This window comes from Triticum dicoccoides, chromosome 2B (genome assembly GCF_002162155.2).
Source record: "Triticum dicoccoides isolate Atlit2015 ecotype Zavitan chromosome 2B, WEW_v2.0, whole genome shotgun sequence".
Taxonomy (NCBI): domain Eukaryota; kingdom Viridiplantae; phylum Streptophyta; class Magnoliopsida; order Poales; family Poaceae; genus Triticum; species Triticum dicoccoides.
In genome coordinates, this window is record NC_041383.1 from 87,202,661 (window position 1) to 87,218,319 (window position 15,659).

A 15,659-nucleotide genomic window follows, 5' to 3' on the forward strand; every position below is an offset into this window, starting at 1 on the left:
GTGGAGATGAATAGTATCCCATGGAGTCCCGTTTTGCGGTACGCCACATCCCTCTCGATGGACAGGACCCCCGTTTCGACCATAGCGCTCCAACACAAGTCCGTTTCGTCTGTTTTGCGGTACGCCACACCCCTCCCGATCAACAGGACCCCCGTTTCGACCGTAGGAGGTCCGTTTCCTCCATTTTGCGGTACGCCACACCCCTCCCGATCAACAGGACCCCTGTTTCGAGCGTAGAAGGTCCGTTTCCTCCGTTTTGCGATATGCCACACCCCTCCCGATCAACAGGACCCCCGTTTCGACCGTAGGAGGTCCGTTTCCTCCGTTTTGTGGTATGCCAGACCCCTCCCTATCAACAAGACCCCGTTCCGAACGTAGGAGGTCCATTTCCTCCGTTCTGTGGTACACCAGGCCTCGTTTCCATCATCTGTTCCATCCAAGCCCTCACGATGAACACGACCACGCATTACGTTCCGACCCAGCCGGACGGCTCCCACGCGTTCCGTTGCCTCCCGATGAACACGCCGCATTTCGTTGCCTCCCCATGAACACGACGCATTCCGTTGCCTCCCCATGGACACGATGACGATGTTGTTTCTCCATTCCAACCCAGCCATGTCAACGAGCTCTCGCCGTACGTATGCGTGAGTAGGCGTTCGAGACCCCGCCCGTATGTACACATACGTGGCCGTATTTTCTTTCTTGCACCCTGGCCGTTGTACGTACGTGTACATGCTACATGCGCGCCTCTACTACGACACGTGCGCGCCTCTACATCCACCAGTATATATGTATGTACATGTTCGCGACCAGAATGACAACGCTACGTACGCTTCGACCAGGTGGTTCCCGACTGTCAGGCACTTCCTTGCGTGCGAAGATGTAGCTGGTGGGTCCCAGCAGTCAGGGGGGCGAATCGTTTTGTTTTTTTTGCCCGGACGCACTTCCTTGCGTGCGAAGGTGTAGCTGGTGGGTCCCAGTAGTCAGGGAGGAAATGTTTTTTTCGTGAAATACGGTGGACCGTCCGATGGGTCCCCGCTGTCAGGTGGAGGAATGATTATTTTGCACGTAATAAGGAGGCACTTCCTTGCTGCGGCCGTGGACCCAGCTGTCAGCCTCTCCATGTACAGTCCACATCTGGTGGAAGCCGTTCCTTGACCACGTCGACCATGCCGCGCCGAGAGCACCAGGGCGGTGGACGACGGTGAGGCCTAGGAAGGGGACGACGCGGAGCAGGGGAAGACACGACAGTGGATGCCCACACGTAGAGGAGTACGAGGGTTCACTCGTTCACTGCGGTGTGAGGCTACCGTCGCCGCAGAATAACAAGGGGTGTGGGTGAGTAGAGGGATGGCCTGGCCAGCGGTGGGAGTAGTAGGGGGCGGTGAGGCCTCCGCCGCATCGCAGCCGGCCACGGGAGGCAGGAGCACGAGGCAGGACCAGTGCTGGTTTGGGCGGCTGGAGCAAGAAGACCAGAGGTTGAAGAAGCACTACGCCCGTTGGATGGACATCGTACGATCGCTGGAGCTAGAATCGTGCATATTGACTAAGTTGACAAAGCCCTCCGTCCCAGTCAACTTAGTAGGCCCACAAGTCAGCCTGCCACTATACTGGGTCCCAGCTAACAGGGGGAGTATTCATTTTTTTTGTGCGTAATAAGGAGGCACTTCCTTGCGTGCGAAGATATAGCTGGTGGGTCCGAGCTGTCAGCAGCGGTAATGTTTTTTCGCGAAATACAAAGGCTCTTTCGGTGGGTCCCTGATGTCAGGTGGAGGAATCATTATTTTGCACGTAATAAGGAGGCATTTCCTTGCGTGCGGCTGTGGACCCAGCTGTCAGCGTCTCCATGCACAATACTATTCCAATGGAAGTCGGTCGTTGACCACGTTGACCAGGCCGCGCTGAGAGCACCAGGGCGGTGGACGATAGTGAGGCCTAGGAAGGGAACGACACGGAGGCAGGGAAGACTCAGCAGTTGTTTCCCACGCGGAGGGGAGTACGACTGTACGAGGGTTTATTGGTTCGTCTGCCATCCCCGGAGAATAACAACAGGTGTGGGTGAGTAGAGGGATGGCTAGGCCAGCGATGGGAGTACGGTGGGGCGGTGAGGCCTGCGCGGCAGCACAGCCGGCCACGGGGAGGAGGGAGCAGGCAGTCCCACCGGCGCTTATTTGAGCGGCTAGAGTAGGAAGAGCAGAGATTGAAGAAGCACGACGACTGTTGGATGGACATCCAACAATCACTGCTTGTGCGTCAACCTTTTTTTAGGAAAGCCTCAAATCTGTGGAAAATAGCATGCAACCCATCTACCATTATTTCTAATAATTTACTGCCCATTTGCTAATTCTTAAGGTTTTTTTGGAGCCCATATTCTTTTTGTTAGCATTAGAACCCATATTGTGGCCACAGTTAAAAAATTATACGATTTTTTGCATATTTCGGTGCGGTCCGAACTATTTTAATCCTGAAATTTCGACTCACATTCAAACTGATTTTAAAAATAAATGTATATCAATATAAAATCCAACAAATTCTCCACGTATAAAAATTAATGTAATTTAAAATCTCAAAATGAAAAAAAGATATTTGAAACTAATTGCCGGTTTGATGTGTTTTAAAAATGTACAACTCATTTCTCATTATTGATAGGCCATTTTCTCGGCCAGCCGAATGAAGCTCTCCTCGCCTTGAAAGATTTGCAGCCCAACTGGCCTGACAAAGCGACTTACTTGGCAAATCACAAAAAAACTGGGCTGTGGTCGTGGACCCAGCTGTCAGCCTCTCCACGTATATTACTCTTCCGATGGAAGTCGGTCGTTGACCACATTGACCACGCCGCGCCGAGAGCACCAAGGCGATGGACGACGGCGAGGCCTAGGAAGGGGACAACACGGAGCCGGGGAAGACGCGATAGTGGATGCCCACGCGGAGAGGAGTATGAGGGTTCACTGGTTCGGCTGCGGCGTGAGGCTGCCGTCGCCGCAGAATAATAGGGGGTGTGGGTGAGTAGAGGGATACCCTGGGCCAGCGGTGGGAGTAGTAGGGGGCGGTGAGGCTTCCGTGGCATCATAGCCGACCATGAGAGGCAGGAGCACGCGGCACGACCGACGCTGCTTTGGGCGGCTGGAGCAAGAAGACCAGAGGTTGAAGAAGCACTACGGCCGTTGGATGGACATCGTACAATCACTGTAGCTAGAATCGTTCATATTGACTAAGTTGACAAAGCCCTCCGTCTTCGTCAACTTAGTAGGCGCACAAGTCAGCCACCACTATGGTGGGTCCCAGCTAGCAGGGGGTATTCATTTTTTGGTGCGTAATAAGGAGGCACTTCCTTGCGTGCAAAGATATAGCTGGTGGGTCCGTCCTGTCGCGGGGGGAACGTTTTTTTGCGAAATACAGAAGCCCTTCACACGTACAGTGCACGTACAGTGCGTAATAAGGAGGAACTTTCCTTGCGTGCGACCATGCACCTTGTGGGTCCCAGCCGTCAGGCTCTCCACGTACAGTCCTCTTCCGATGACTCTCGTATGTTGACCACGCCGCGCCGAGCGCACCGAGGCGGTGGACAACGGCGAGGCCCCAGACTGGAACGACCCGAAGATGCGGAAGACGCGGCAGTGGAGTCGCAGACGGAGAGGAGTGGGAAACTTGACTGGTTCGGGTGCGGGGCGGGCCTACACTCGGCAGAGAATAACAGGAGGTGTGGAGTGGAGGGATGGCCTGACCGTCGGCGGGGTAGCGTTTCACCGAGGAGTGCAAAATAACGCCGCTGGACGCCGAAGGCTGGAGCAGGCGGTTCCGGCAGCGCTGGGGGAAGAAGACAAGAGATTGAAGAAGAATGTCGGTCGTTGGATGTAAATCCAACGCCTTCTTAGGCTTCGACCTACTGGCCCACATGTCAGCCAGTCCATTTGTTTTTTAGTCCATTTGGTGGGCTGGGTGAAACAATGATGTAGCATCTATGCAGCCCGTTTAAATCCCATTTGCATTTTTCTCGAAATCCACGGACTTGCTGGGCTGGTTGAAAATATCATGTTGGGCTAGACGGAGAAATGTTATAAAAACATAAACACATGATTGCACGTCTATTACTGCATTGGTCAGTAAAATCTTTGCAAGCTTATGTACGCAATCACTAGGAGTTAACTTGCCAAGTTATATATAAACAATTATTATTATTATTATTTTGTAAGAACTTTCAACTTACGAAATAAAATATCATTTTAATTTGATGAGTTAATAATACGTGGGGTATTATTATTTTTTAGGCTAGACATGGGACAGTTGAGTTGGTTCTAGGGGAAAGTACTGGGAGAAAACTCAGTTTACATCAAAAAAGTGGGGGGAAATTCAGAGACCTGCTGGGTCCACCTGAGGAGGGGAATATGTTGGGAGGAAGGAGATTCAAAGCACGGCAGCCGAGTGAACTAGTTTTTTTAACGGACAAGTGAACTAGTTGCATACATAAGCAAATAGCCACTAAAAAAGCAATCAGGTTAATGGGTTCTTAAGAAATATTTCGGACAAAATAGATAATTACGACACATAGGCTAATGCATGAAACACTCAGATGATAAAGGTGCTTATAAACAGATAAAGTACAACATCTAGACCTTCCTAGCACGCTTGATCATGACGCTGCGGTTGTCCGTATACTCGTCGGTTACGGGAAGCAGACACGCCCTCATGTCCAAGATCTGCCTGTACATGTCGTAGCATGCGTATGCGTCCTTGACCGCGTAGGTTATGTAGGCTAGATTTAGAGGTACCTCGCACGTGTTCAGGTCGTCTTCTTTCATGTTGGCGTATCAGGGGTCGATGATGGTCTCAGCGAGGTCAACCACGGAGTCCTTCTCCTGCCTGTTGCTGATGATCTTGTATTGCTTCTGGATGTCGACAAGCTTGTTGCACCAGATGGCCGAATCATCGCATTCTTCCTTCTCTACACCGTAGTGAAGGTGCAGTCAGTGCTACCGATGAAACGGGCGAATGCTCCAGAACCGGTGCAGCCATAGGACTGAGGCGAGGCAGAGCTTCACCGAGTCGGTATCGTTGGTGTAAATCACATTCAACTTGGTGCAGCCATATGACTGAACGGCGAACTCAAAGGGGAACTCCTTGCTGAAGTCCATATCCAGCAGGCTCACCCCTCGGATCGCCGTTGGAGTCTCTTCGAGTGAACGAGTGTGTAGGCGGCGATAGCAGTTTGTTTTTCAGCTCTTGGGGAACTGGATTCAACAGTAAGCTGAGTGTGTACAGGCGACAACAGTTACTACCCCTCCCTCGTCCGCTGCACGCCCGGCAGAATATGCACCCTTGGTGCATTCAAACGCCTCCATTAAGAAACCTACTCCGGCCACACGTTGGTTCACGAGCGGGTTTGTATTGGTACTGTAATAACAGGAGTTAGTGGTCACTTTACTTAAATTTAATTAGCTTCAATAGAAATTTATACTTAAAACAAGCAATGCATTGGCTCGTTCTATCAGTGCCACAGGATCAACATGCACAACAATTAGAATTATTATTCTCAGGACGCACACGATCAGCATATTTGTCGCACTTTCACAAAGATAATATTACCAAGTTTGAACTGTTTGTTATGGTTGTTGTCCTCTGCATCATCATGCCGTGTTTCCCAACTTGCAAGATTCAGAACCAACAAATAAGATCCAAATAATAAGTACAACAAAGATGCCTACACATCTCATTGATTCCCAGCTTGCAAGATTTAGAACCAACAAATAAGATCCAAATAATAAGTACAACAAAGATGCCTACACATCTCATTGATTCCCAGCTTGCAAGATTCAGAACCAACAAATAAGATTCAAATAATAAGTACAACAAAGATGCATACACATCTCACTGATTTCCAGCTTGCAAGATTCAGAACCAACCCATTAGAGCCTTTTGATAAAGTGAATATCGGGATTAAATCCATCTTGGCTAGACATGTCATACAATTGAAGAACTTGGCGAATGCTCTTGACCGTCACAACATCTGTAGTTGAGTATTCCTATTTGCACAACACAAACAAGGAGACAGGAGAGCATGATTTCGCTTTAATAGCGGCCTCCTTGAACTCAACCTACAGCTCCACTTGGATGAGGTCTGCCTGGAGTTCCATGATTCAATTCATGCGCTTTTTTCTGCAGTTCACCTGAAATGAAGCAAAGATTGCATCATTCAGCTAGCAAGAAGTACTTGCTCTTGTGAGTTGGCAGGTTCTTCTTTAGTAGTTGCACCAAAATTGAGGAACATTAAGGTTGGCTGTCCGGCTCATGTAAGGTGCAACTATAATTTTCTTATCCTTTTGTGCAGTTCCACTAAAATAAAGTGCCATTATGGTGACAGTGACGGCTCCATCTTGCAAAGGCTAATAAAATGTTGCACGAGATTACCAGTAGAACTTGACGGAGATTTTGGAAACTCCAATCACCATTTTGTGCAGTTCCACCAAAATTGAGAGATGTTGCCCACGTGACATTTTAGTTGAACTGCACAAGACACTCATTCCAAAAAAAGTGTTTTGTGCAGTTCACCAAAAGGTCACAATAGCAACAAGGTGAAATGGATATCCCTATCTGCACAAAAAGATAGAAAGTAAACAGTTGTTGGTCAATAAGAATATACGAAACATATACAAAATGAAAAGAAGCATCTTAATTATGTTCATGGCAATCACGCAAGGACAGTAGAAATTTTAAAATGTCAGCAATGCTTCATATTACCAGAAGCATTACGATCAACAATGAGATTCCTCAAATATGGGATTACTTTAATGGTGGCATTGCTTGTTTACCAGACACAGTAAATCAACAGCAGCTAAAGAGTTGGTTTAAGGGCATGGGACCGTGGGGACACCAGGACACTCAGGAGGGTAAAGGAGCACCTTACTTATCATACTGGGGAAAACAACATGAGTGCCATTTGTAACACAATTTAATTGCATCTTATCACTGGAGGCATTAGATTAACAATAACACTGGTTAGACATGTCCCTAAGGTAACAGTGTGATCGCTTCATTTTAGATGCGCCCTTACATTAACAACAGCAAAAGGTTGGTATAAGGACATGCGACAGTGGACGCATCAGCACAATGTACCTACAAGGAGGCATAAAGTGGTGATGCCGAGTTTGTTCATGCTATGTGAGGGCAGCAAACCTAATCCTGGAGACCTTGTACTATGTGAGGGCAGCAAATCTAATCCTGGAGACCTTTTACTATGTGAGGGCAGCAAATCTAATCCTGGAGACCTTTTACTATGTGAGGGCAGCAAATCTAATCCTGGAGACCTTTTACCATGTGAGGGCTGTCAGGATGTCAACGGCCGCAGTAGAGCAAGGCCGCTTCCGAAGAACTTATACCTGAGGGTCGCCGGGATGTCAACGGCGGCAGGTCGGATCTGCGGACAATATGGCAGAGAGGAAGAAGGGTCAGAGGACCTGCCGAGTCGGCGCTGTGTCGGAGAGGATGGCACGGGCAGAGGATCGGGACCCTCCAGCAGCTATGGGTTTCCTCCCTCGGCGGCGATGACCGCGTGAACGATGCACCTTTTAGTCCTCTACACACACTGGCTGAAGGGATCCGGCCGGATATGTGACTAGCGGTGAGCAGAGAGAAAATGTTGCTACTGCTGTCTTGTTTATATCTGGAGAGGATGAGAGAATGAAGAGAGCAACCCTAGTAAAGCAAGCGCTCAGGCCCCTGCATCCATATATAGTGGAGTGATTATCTTTTTTCTCTCCACAACAAGCGTTTCAATTTGTGTACGTGGCATTAAAGAAAAGAAACTCTCTATTTAAGGTGACTACTGTATGACTCCTACTTACTACTAGTAGTACTACAGTATTGTTCACTTGTGCTCCCCGCCCCTCCATTCATTGAACAACCCCACGGGTGAATAAACATATAGTAAGTATTGTATTTATATAGAACGAACAAGCTCGAACTATTATCGCGTATTTAAAAGTTGAGGGCGGGGCTTTTCCCGGGCAGTACACGCGGCAGTTTTCGGGTAGGCGGTTTGACAGAGAGGCGAGGAGGGTGAGCGAGTGGGGCTGTGCGATTTGACGGCGCGTTACTGCTAGAAAGACTTGTGATATGACCACTCACTATAGTCATGAATTACTGGCGCTCCGACCGGGGTGATGCCCCCCTTCCGTTCCGTGCTCTAATTTGTTGCATGACACGTCGACCCGGATGCTGGCTCTCCCACATGTCGGAGTAGTAAGAAGGAGCAAAGAATGATGTGGTATATACTAGTACTATACTACTCCCTCCGTTCCTAAGTATAAGTCTTTGGAGAGATTTCACTATGGACCACATACGGAGAAAAATGAGTGAATCTACACATAAAATGCATCTATATACATCCGTATGTGGTCCATAGTGAAATATCTACGAAGACTTATATTTAGGAATGGAGGGAGTACTACTCAAGTCGGAGGAGTGCGAACCACGGCAGCCCAATGAACCAGCAGTGCGAACCACGGTAGCCGAGTGAACCAGCAGTAGAAAACAATGTGGTGATATGGCCATAAAAAACAATGTGCTACGGTCCACACTGTAGCATGTACAGTAACACTCCTGTTTGTTTCGATCCCTGAGTTAGAGCTAGTTTGGGTTGAAATAGCCTCAAATTATCGAAACAAGAGGGGTTAGTTTGAGGTAGTTTGCTCTAACCCAGCTAAAAAAACTAGCCCGGTGGAGAGGTTCTAATTGGGTTAGTTATCCTCGGGCCCACTAAAAGAGAACTAAAAAAATCTCCCCTACCCGCACCAGATTGCTCCCCCCTCTCGCACGACTCCTCTCTGTTCCCCATAGGTCCGCCCGCCCAAGCGCCACTCGCCCTCTCTCTCCTCCGGCCCCCTCTCCTTCCGGCATCCGCCGCCCTACTCCGGCCGTCCTCTCCCTCCGGCCTTTGAAGGTCGCTCCGCTCCCCCTTCACCAGTCGTTTTTCTCCCTCTATCGTGTGCGGCGGCGGCGCATCTACCAGGGAGGTCGCGAGAGGGGTGAGTTTGTTCATTCCTTCTCTGTCTCACGGCCATATCATTGATCTTGCTTGCTCTAGTTATAATTCTGATTTGGAAAAGTAGATCCTGATCAAACTTGGTATAGATTTGTGGTGCATGCATGGTATTGTTTGATGCTGCTTGAGGAGGTAATAAATCTTTCTAGAGGCCCAAAGATTCAGGTTACCTTTCTAGGTATTTCAATTTTAGGCTTGCATTATTTCTAGAGGCCCAAAGATTCAGTTCACCTTTCTAGGTATTTCAATTTCAAGCTTGCATTATTTCTAGAGGCCCAAAGATTCAGTTCACCTTTCTAGGTATTTCAGTTTCAGGCTTGCATTATTTCTAGAGGCCCAAAGATTCAGTTCACCTTTCTAGGTATTTCACTTTCAAGCTTGCATTATTTCTATGTCACATCCCTAGCTGCTGGTAGTGCTCTAGGCTAGCTCATGTGTGCATCATGTTTAAATTCTGAAAATTTGAACTGAGGGAATTTTGGAAGCCTCAAAAACTTAAATAAAAGAGGGGCAAAAACCCTAGAAATCTCATTCATTGCTCCAAAATGCTCTTCTTAAATGTTTGATAATTTTTGGTAAGGGTTTTGGTCCCAACCAAAATATTGAACATTTTTAAGGAATTATTTTTGGGACTTTGGATTTAATTCATTAGCTATTTGAATTTGAATTATATTCATATAATTAGGATATAATTTCAAATACCCCTGATATATTTTATAAGCTTTTGGAAAAGTCCATTTAGCAATATAAAATATTCAGAGGAGTTTTTGGCATTGTTTGAATTATTTTAAATTCAAAACAGTGGCAAAATAAATTAAATAAAACAAAATAGAAGAAAAAAAATAAAAAGAACAGAAGCCTACCTGGGCCACTTACCTGTAGCCGGCCCAGCTGGCCAGCCCATCTGGCCGGCCCAGCCCACCTCCTTCCCCCCCTTGTCATCTTCCTCCTTTGCCAGGAGGACGAACAGAGGCGAGGCGTGGCGCGCGCCCGAGAGGCCTCGGCCACCTCCTGCTTCCCCCTGGCCACCTCCTGCTTCCTCTCGTCGCCCTGGACCCCGTCCGCGATGCCACGCACCCCCCCAGGCCTCTCACTCTCTCCCCGAGCTCCTCTCTTCCTCTGGCTCTCTCGCGCGCAGCCACCGAACACACCCGTCGCCGCCGACGAGCATCACCGCGGCCACCGTCCACCCCGTGCCTCTCCGATGAGTTTAGAGGAACCGCCATCGCCTTCTGCGTCTTCTACACCAACCCATTCGACCGCGGGAGCCCTGTAGCGTCTTCCCGGAGCTCGTCCCCAACCTTCGGCCGCCGGCGAACTTCCGAGGATTCGCGAGCTCCAGCCCCTCCCCGGCCTCGCCGTTGCCTCTACCGGATCCGCTGTGAGCTCCTCTTCCATTTCCCCTCCTCCCCGCGCTCGTTCCCGCACGCTAGCCGCCCTTTTCACCGGGGCCGTGAGCTCCTCACCGCCGGCGATGACGCGGACAAGGCCAGAGCCACCGGAGCTAGCTACCGAGCACGGCAACGTGCTCCACACCTCACCAGGAACCTAACTCACACACCAGCTTCCCCTCCCGTGCCCCCTAACGCCAACCCCGACCTTGCCCGAACTCCGGCCACCGCCGCGAGCTTGCCTCCGGTGAGCTCGGGCCACCTCAGCCCCTGCCGTTTGCACAGATGGATGCGGGCGAGTCCCAGCTCCACGTAGACGCCCTCATCCGCCCGTTTGGCCGCCGGAGCAAGAAATCCGAAGGCCTCCGCCGTCTCGGCCTCGCCGACGTCAAGCCGCCGGCAGGTTAGGCCCTGCTGACCAGGGGTTTGACCCCCCCTGGGTCGATGACAGGTGGGGCCAGCCCCCCCTGTTAATTAGTTTAGTTTATTTTAATTTAATTACCCCCCTGCTGACACTGACATGTGGGCCCTAGTGCCCTAATCTTTAATTAAACTAAACTAAACCCCCCTGTTTAACCTGTGACGCTGACATATGGGTCCCACAGGTCAGTTTGACCTGGACGGCGCCCGTTGACCTGCTGACGTCACTATGAGGTCATGATGACGCAATAATTCCTTTCTGGAATTTAAATAATCTTAAATGATTTAATAATTTCAGAAAATAGCTAAAACTTCTATAAATCATAGAAAATTAACCGTAACTCCAAATTAAATAAATTATATATGAAAAATTATCAGAAAAATTCAAGGAATCGATCTGTACCATTTTCATGCATGTTAGAACAACTTATAGGTGCTGTTTAGCAAAAATCAATTAAATGGCATTTGAATAATCACATATGGAGTTTGAATTTGAATCTTGTATTCAAACCAACTTCATTTAATCTGTTGCTAGTTGCATTAGCCCAAAACACATTCATTTTGCCATGTCATGATCATGCATCATATTGTGCATTGCATTGATTGTGTTCCCTTCTGTGTTGCCGGTATTTGTCCCCTCTCGATAGACGTGATACCGGTGATGCGATCGTTGACACTGATGAAGACTCAATGCTATCTTCAGAAGTGCCAGGCAAGCAAAACCCCCTTGTTCATTCCGATACAATCCCACTCTCTCGCTCCTGCTCTCTTTTACTGCATTAGGACAACAACGATTCATCTGTTACCTGCTGCGGTAGCTGAACCCCTTTATCCTTTCCATGACCTGTCATTGCCACAGTAAATAGATGAAACCCACTAGCATGAGTAGGAGTTGTTTGAGCCCTGTTGTGCCTACTCATTCATGCTTGTTTGTCACGCCTGCTACTGCTTAGAGTTGAGTCAGGTCTGATTCATCCGGGATGAATCAGAGGTGTGTGAACATGTCCTACTGTGTGTGAGCTAAGTGTGTGAATACGATTTGGTAAAGGTAGCGGTGAGAGGCCATGTAGGAGTACATGGTGGGTTGTCTCATTGCAGCCGTCCTCAGGAACTGAGTTCTGTGTTTGTGATCCATGATTCAGCTACTACCACGCATTGGGCCTGAAACCAATGGACCCTCTCGGCTTCTTGATCACCCTTGTCCTCTGTCCAGGAGTTGCAAGTAGTTTCTGGTGTTTGTAGTATGCTGGAGGCCGTGCGCAGTGCTGACCGTAGGGGTGGGCTGTGATGCGGTAGGCACGTGGCCGGGTAAACCGGGCGCCCGTTTGGTGTCACGGAACCCTGTTCACATCGTTTGGGGCTGTGAGCGAAACTCCGGCCGGATCTCCTCATGGATGGAACCCGAATAGGCGATAAACCTGGACTAGGGACTTGAGTGTTTAGGCAGGCCGTGGCCGACACCCACGTTGGGCTTCCGCTTGAAGGTTGCCGAGTACATGTCGTGTAAACGGCGGTAAGTGGTGAGAGCGTGTGTGAAGAAGTACACCCCTGCAGGGTTAATATGATCTATTCGAATAGTCGTGTCCGCGGAAAAGGACTTCTGGGTTGCTTATATCAGTTCATAGACAAGTGAAAGTGGATACTCTAAAATATGCAAGATAAGCGTGAGTGCTATGGATGGCGTTCTCGTAGGGAGACGGGAGCGGTTCCATAGTGGTGTATTGATATGGTGAATATGTGGACTCGTGTGCGCCACCTCAAAAGAGTTACATTGCAGTCGTAGTTTAGGATAGCCACCGAGTCAAAGCTGGCTTGCTGCAGTTAAACCCCACCATCCCCTTTGTTGATAATGATGCATATGTAGTTAGTTCTGATGTAAGTCTTGCTGGGTACATTTATACTCACGTTTGCCTATTTTATGTTTTTGCAGAGAGACTTCAGTCTCACTATTAGTTCCGCTTGGACTTCGACGTTTAGCTTGTTACCTCAGCTACGATCTTGTGCCCTCGGCAGGATCTGGTAGATAGTCAGGCTTCTCAGCCTTTTTCATTTATAGATGTCTGTACTCAGACATGATAGCTTCCGCTTGTGCTTTGATTTGTATGCTCTGATTGTTGGGTCATGAGACCCCTGTTTGTAATATCTCGCTCCTCGGAGCCTAATGAATAAACTACTTGAGTCGTAGAGTCATTTTGTGATACCATGTTGTATTGCACATATCGAGCATATTGTGTGTATGTTATTGAAATGCTTGGTATGTGTGGGATCTGACTATCTAGTTGTTTATCTTTAGTAGCCTCTCTTACCGGGAAATGTCTCCTAGTGTTTCCACCGAGCCATGGTAGCTTGCTACTGCTCCGGAGCACTTAGGCTGGCCGGCATGTGTCCTTCTTCGTTCCTGTGTCTGTCCCTTCGGGGAAATGTCACGCGATGAATACCGGAGTCCTGTTAGCCCGCTACAGCCCGGTTCACCGGAGTCCTGCTAGCCCAGTGCTACAGCCTGGATTCACTCGCTGATGACCGACACGTTCGATGCTGGGTCATGGATGCCTGTCCCTGTAAGTCTGTGCCACTTTGGGTTTACGACTAGCCATGTCAGCCCGGGCTCCTTATCATATGGATGCTAGCGACACTGTCATATACGTGTGCCAAAAGGCGCAAACGGTCCCGGGCAAAGGTAAGGTGACACCCGTGGGAATACCGTGCGTGAGGCCGCAAAGTGATATGAGGTGTTACATGCTAGATCGATGTGGCATTGAGTCGGGGTCCTGACATTCTAGAGGCCCAAAGATTCAGTTCACCTTTCTAGGTATTTCAGTTTCAGGCTTGCATTATTTCTAGAGGCCTAAAGATTCAGTTCACCTTTCTAGGTATTTTAGTTACAGGCTTGCATTATTTCTAGAGGCCCAAAGATCAAGTTCCAAGTCGGCGGCAAGCGGCCCTGCTACCCATGCCGGTGTCGACCTCAACTCACAAGGGCCGGCGTCGGAGGGGTTCCCGAGGCTTGGGCTCTAGAGAGCCTTCCTCCAGAGCGACGATGACGAGCTCCTCCCTCGGTGCGTGAGGGGCTCCGGGCTCCCTCGCTATCGTGAATGACTTCCGTGATGAGTTAGCTCATTGTTTGTTTCATGAAGTGTTTTTTTTTATTTTGTGAAGCTTGATTGACGACTTGTATGTTTAAGTGGGATATCTCATTTGTATGGACAAAGTAAAAATTATCATGTTTTGCATGCTTGATTTGTATAGATGGTTCGTTTATGTCAATTGTGAGCGGGAGGAGGCCACAGAAGAGCCGGCCACACCAAGAGGGTGCTTGGATCCAAGGGACTTATTTTAGTCTGACTAAAAATAGTCTCTTTAAGAGGCTAAAGTTCCAAGCACCCCTGACTAAAGAGGGGCTAAAACTAGTCTTGAGACTAAATTTTTTTAGTCAGGGGTACCCCTACTAAAATGTGGATTAGTCCTCTCTCTCCTCATTTAACTCCTCTCCTTTAACATAGGCGAGTTCTGGATTGGAGGGTTTGGAGGATAATAAATGCTCATTAACTTGATTTTAGTCTCTTTAGTATTTGGATCCAAGCATGGGTGAGGCTAGCAAGTTTTAGTCCCACTACTTTTAGTCATGGAACTAAAACGTATCCAAGCACCCTCCAAATCCGGCAGGAAATAGGGTCCAAAGTAGTCAAATGGTTGAGATAGAGCATTTATTGTCAATCTAACCCTGCCATCCATACACCTCTTTGGTTTAGAGTTAGTTCAGGGTTAGAATCTAACTCTAACCTCTAACCGAGTTAGAGTTCTCCTCGTCTCGGTTCATCGCCATCATACTTTCCCCATTCCTGTGTTTTCAGTATCCTGCGAATCAAAGAGGCCCTTTTTTGCGGGAAAAATCAAAAAGGCCCTTAGACTGGTTTTGGTCCGGTCATTTTTTATAAACGTGTTATGTCCAAAATTTAATGAACGTGCTCCGGTGTCATGTAGTAATTCATTCATTTATTTATTCTTCTGCGGGGGGTTTGCATGTAATTCGTGAGGTCTGAAATGTAAAGTACCCCGGCATATGCTCCGAGTCGTGCATGCACTACGACCCAGATGCTCTATGTCCCACATGTCGGCGAATGGGAGCACGTGGAAATAGCCTAGGAGTACATATAGGAGGATAAATGCGTGAAAAAAATATGTACTATGAAGCGTAGCCGCGGTTCGAAAAGGAGACCTAAAGTGATGACAGCTATAGGTCGCACGCACCCAACTAGTGGTACTAGACATACGACTAATTTTTTCCTCAAAAAAAAAAGAGGCACGAGTGCTCAGTACTCCTATTCTATAAATATGAGTCCCATCTGACAACAACATCCGTGCTACAGCTACCTCTCCTCCCTCGTTTCTCTCTTCTAATTCTAAACTCGATCGACGCCCGGTGGGTGGGGTGGGTTTGCTCAACTGCAGCCCCACCTCACAGTGAAAATGTTATGACTGGAATAAAAATGCCATATACTCCCTCCATTCATAAATATAAGCCTTTCTAGATACTATTTCAAATGGAACACATCATACAGATGTATGTAGACATAGTTTAGAGTGTAGATTCACTCATTTTGCTCTGTATGTAGTAGTCACTTGCTGGAATCTTTAGAAAGACTTATATTTGGGAATGGAGGGAGTTCTATACTAATAAAACATTAAGGCCACGAGGCGATGCAGTGCTAGTTACAGGAGGCAAGAAGAAGAGATGCATCCATCGATGACATCCACCTCCTCGACTCAGGGCGCCGGCCCACCGAATGGTGCCTAAGTAGCAGCGGCTTTCG